Genomic DNA, 5,354 nt, shown 5'->3' with positions numbered 1-5,354 from the left:
CATGCAGTAAGGACTCCTTGTGCTATTCTGTTTGCAAATAGTTCCAATATGCTACATCACTGTAAGAAGTCCCTAGAAATTTTTGGAGAGTTAACATTTGATGCAAGAGTGGTGTTTCCACTTATAATACACTAGGTCCAGATTTGTGCATAGTTGCTGCCTTAAGGGCAGATTTCAGAACTCCAGAATGAGATCTTCCGCTTATTGTATGGTGCTTAAATACTATTGCTCTCCAGAGGAGGAAACAGTTCTCCAGCTTCTGTTGTAACCTAAAGTTCAAGAACAGTCTTGCAAATGTGCATGATTAAGTTTGAGTATTTGCTCCCCCTCATATAATTCAGCCATGTGCATCCAGCCCAGAGCATCAAAAATACGGCTTTTTGACCCTACAGAATTAAACTTGAGATTCATTGTTACAGTCTGATATTTCAGATCTGCTCTTCTTTTTAAATGCACTTTAATAAACATCTGCAGCCAAAGTCCAAATCCTCAGATGCTGAAAACTAGCACTGTTTCTTTGAATTAGCACAACTATGTCAACTGAACAACTGCTCCAATGAGTACTGAATACGTCTTAGAGGGATGCACTAATTTTACAGAGGTGTGCAAAGAACCCAATTTGCAGAGTGAATGAGTATGTTTAGAGAACAGAGTTATGTAATTCATCTATTTTTGGGATTAGCCATGCCTGATGTTCTCAAAAAGGTAACTGGGTTGGCCTATTTATGGACTCTGTTCCTATAGTTACAGCACAGATGCTAGCATGGAACAAAACCAAACTGTTAGCTCAAACCATCTCCTCTGTGCACCTTGGTAAATTTATACTCTCTCAAATGTTTATAGTTCTCTCAGATACAAAGAGATTTTGGGGGCTAGGATGCCACTCTTGTCTCAGCATCTGTTTGCACATTAGTATGCCCCATTTCCTACTACCTTCTAAGGATGCCTTTGTTTTTCAGCTAATTTAGATTACAGAGATATGCAGAGGCTCCTTTTAAAGGTGTTTCTCCAGAGGAGAAGGGGCACTAGTCCTGGAAAAACTAATGCAGTAATTGCCTTAATTATCCAATCTTTAATTTTACCAGTCTGCAAGGGGTGATGGCTCAGAATATTTCTTTTCATGATTCTCTTTCGTGAGATGCATTGTAGGATCACTGCAAAACTACAAAGCCTATTGTTACTCCTACAGGATGATAACTGTGCATCAGAATTAGTGGAAAAATACAATCCATACTCAAAGAGTTCACAGTCCTGAGTTCATGCAGAATTGTACAACTTACAGGAAGGGAAGGAACGGTTTGTAGCAATATAGTGTAGGTATGGGCTGCTTCTTACAGATTCTTTTTAATAATATACATATTTGCCTATATATAGTAATTGTTATCTTTTCTTAAATACTGGGAAACAGCCAGTTGTTTTGGTAATGGGCAGTAAAGCAAAATGCAAAAGAGACAAGAGAAGGAAAGTTATCAATGGAGAAAATCCTGTCCCTAGCATAGGGGTTACCACAGAAAAAATAAAGTTAGGAACAGGATTCTGTAGGGATGGCCATTTTAGTAGGGATTATGAAGCATAGAAAATGAAGTGACTTGCTTAGGCAGAATTGGTTTATTCTTACCTTAACTAGCCTATCCTATGAGATAGGGAGATCACAATGTAAAACAAAGAGTAGCAGAAAATGAGGGCAGAAATATCTGCATTATACTCTACTCAGCATTATGTATTGTCATACAGTGTAAGCTAAGCAAATCTTTATTTGTTTCTATCCTAGCCCAAACTGGAGAGATTGAAATGGCAATGTACAAAGCACCGAAGTGGGGATCTAGGCCTTTTACAAAAAGCCTAGAAAATAAAGATGAAGAGTCTGAATTTCAAATGGAAGAAGAGATACAGCCTTGGAATAGATTTCAGCAGAAGCTAAGCAGAGAACTAAGCAGTTTAACAGGAAAAGAATTAAATTGAGATAGTCTGTATAGCTGTGTGAAAGAGGAGAAATACACGTCAGCACAGAAGATCTTGAGTAGATGTACTGACTAGTAGAATCTATCTAACGCACTGAACTACCACTACAGTTAACAATAATGCTCTCCTCTATCGAAGATCTTAGTAGAAGAGACCCATACATCTTAATGTAAAGTGCATTTTCTCATAGACCACACTGTCAAATCCAACAAGAAAAAAGAACAAAGTAAAAAGCTGAAGGTGAAATGATGGATACTCCAAATGCATATAAGGTGCTAGACTTCTTGGTGAACTAGATTCTGAGAATTACTATAAGAATTTCATGTTGGTGCTGTTATTTCATGAAGGTCTAAGAAGAAAAATGAGTTTTGAGAAAATTACTGGTCAACATAGAAGGTTTTAAAATATACATATAATGCAAATATAAAATGTCTTTTGAGTTCTGTAGAAGAAAATTGTTAATACAAGAATTGGATTTTGGCAACTATTAGTAATACAGCTAATAATTTAGTGAAAAAGGATGGATTAAATAAAGAAGGGAAAATACAGAAAAAGTATTAACCTTTTAGAAAATAGGATAAATATGTGTACAAATACATTAGGATAATATCTTGAAGAAACTTCGGGCCAAAATATTTAACTACTGAATTAATCTTCAGTAGAAGTTTTCATTTAAAGGACTTTATTTCTGGGACAGTCTTTAATATATACTTAGATCATTTTATTTGCTGTAAATGGTATCCGAAATAACAAAAAGCTCTGTATAAAATACACCTTTTTTTTTTTTATCTTAGTAACACCATTATTAAAGGGTCTGCATCTTCTTGTGTGATTGCATAGTGCCTAGTGTAATATTTTCTTTCAAACCCCAAACAAAACAATGATTTCTGCAAGTTCTGTATGTTTCCAAGTTTTTCAGCGGATGATGGACTATGATTTTTTTCAGGACATTCACTGGATCGAAGGAAAGGTTTGAAGTGTCATCAGTCATTTGTAAATTGTACACTTTGTTCCCATGAGATTTTATCAAGGTCCAGATTGCTTACTTGGATGCTATCTGCTCATCTGCAGTGACTGCAAAAAATATGGGAATATGAGCTTGAAATGTCTTTTCCATAAAAAGGATAGAAAAATATGTGGCTACCTGCATAAAACATGCAGACCTTCATTGTTCCACCCTGTATCATCCTGAGTCATCTTTTTTTTTTTTGGTATTTTATGCAGAGCTAGCACACTCGTTTTTATGATGGCTTTAGGTCAAACCTGATACTGATACAGATACAGATATCTGCTGCTCCCTACTTCCCACTTTCAGGATCAAGTGGACAGCAATATTTAATTACTCAAACCATTTTTAGTATATGTCTTAATCGATTTAAAAATAATGATTTTATAGAATGTGTATGCATTTGCCTCTGTGTGCAATGCAGAAGAGAGGTTCCTGAATCCTGAAGTCTCGAGTGAGGTGCTTCAGACTAGAGAAGATGGGTGGTGGATTTTAGACTCAGCCCTGTTTCAGTGTTGCGTTTCCCTCTGGGATTACTCGTGCTCTCAAAGCTGGTCTCCTTGTGTGGCTTGTCAAGGATGCTGTGTTGGTTTCAAGGGTGACAGAAAAGAACATGAGCCCTCATTAGAGCTCCACCTACACTGTATGTCACTAAAAGGGAACTCAAGCCTGCACAAAATATTTGGAGCCAGTATAGGCCAATGAAAACCCTGGCCTATGTATGACTATATATATGTGTGTATGCATATACATAATTCAATTTGGTATTGATCCCCAAAATGCAATGATCCAGCAGTAGTTTTGAGTACTGTTCAAGTTTCCTACCTACTGAAAAAGGCCATACAGTGCTGTACTGTTCATTATAGCAATGAATTCAGCAAAGCAGTGACAGCATGGCATTTCACTGTCATGAAGGTTAATATCCCACTAATTATTTGCTCTAAAATAATTTACAACTTTTAAATCCCAAGTAAAACCTATACTTTCACACACAATTCTACAAATACTTTCACATTTATTTTACAATTCACTAACAGCACTTTAAAAACGTGCCAATATGTATGTGTTGAAACTAACCACAGCTTTAATTATTGTTCGTGATGCACAATAACATTTTTATTACTGACCACTGAAATATGTCTCTGTAGAGACTATGAGGTAGCTCATCTTCCTGACTTCCCTTAACAGCCATTTTAGCATTCCTCCAGGCTACTCTGGGCTGTTTGATCAAGCTTCAGATTCTTGTCATGACAGAGAGATGAGGTAAGCAGGGTTCTCCATTTAGGCTTCAGAACAGCCATGTAATGCTATGTGAAATTCTATGCAGCCATGGTATAGGCTGGCATGCAGGGAGCAAACGCTCATACATTCGTGAGCATATCAACAAAGCCTGGCATGTCCATGATAGGTCAACAGAGAAATTCTGTTATAAATCGGATAGCTCTGTGGGATAACATGGCTAGGTGACATTGACCTAACGGGGGTGTCCATTCAGACATTATATGTACTTCACTTAATCAGTGAAAACTCTAGAAATAATCTCGATCACAGTTACCATTACAGTGCCTAGTTTTTCTCCCTAGGTAAGCAAGTATACCTAAAGTCAGATGACTGGAACTAGAATCTACCAGCCTCTATTTTCTGTTTTCTCTCTGATCTTTTTCTCAGTGATGTCTTTGCGTAGATGTCCATAACCTAGAAATATCATCAGTATGTACTTCCCTCATAAAGAAATCAGGGAGATTCAGGAACATTGTGATTCTCAGATGAAAGATTTTATGTAACTAGAGAAAAATATAATGACAAGCAATTATTTACAAATTCACATTTGCCAGTAGCTGCTCAAAACACATTGTATGAAGCAGATTGGACACAAACTAAAACTGTGACATCCCATCTTCTAATTTTCACATAAGTCTCTGTGCTGTTTCTTATCTAATTGGAAACTGGCATATGATCAAAGCTTCATCTAGCTGCAAGAACCCAGAAACCACCCGAAGATACCCAACATTGCCTACATAAATTATCAAACATGCTGCTGTGGTATTTGAAAAGCCACAAATCTTGTCAATCAAATGAAGTTCTAAAGAGTTTACTGACTGTCACTTTGCGTCTTCATTGTGTCAAGGCAGAAACATTCCATGGACACATTTAGAAAGGTTGCCTCACCAATCATCCAGTGTGTCACCAATTACTTTGTTCCCTTGCTCAATGATCTACTGATATTCTCTTAGCCACAGCTGCAGTTATAAAGCTTTTTATCTGGAATTACCCACTAGAACAAGCAAAGTGGAAAAAGATTTTGTAAACAGTACATAAGTAATTTCACTGCAGTATTTAGACCTTAAATCTAGAAGATGAAGAATTCAGTAGGAATATTAATACA

This window comes from Nestor notabilis, unplaced genomic scaffold (genome assembly GCF_000696875.1).
Source record: "Nestor notabilis isolate BGI_N333 unplaced genomic scaffold, ASM69687v1 scaffold6300, whole genome shotgun sequence".
Taxonomy (NCBI): Eukaryota; Metazoa; Chordata; class Aves; order Psittaciformes; family Psittacidae; genus Nestor; species Nestor notabilis.
This window is presented reverse-complemented; position numbering follows the sequence as displayed.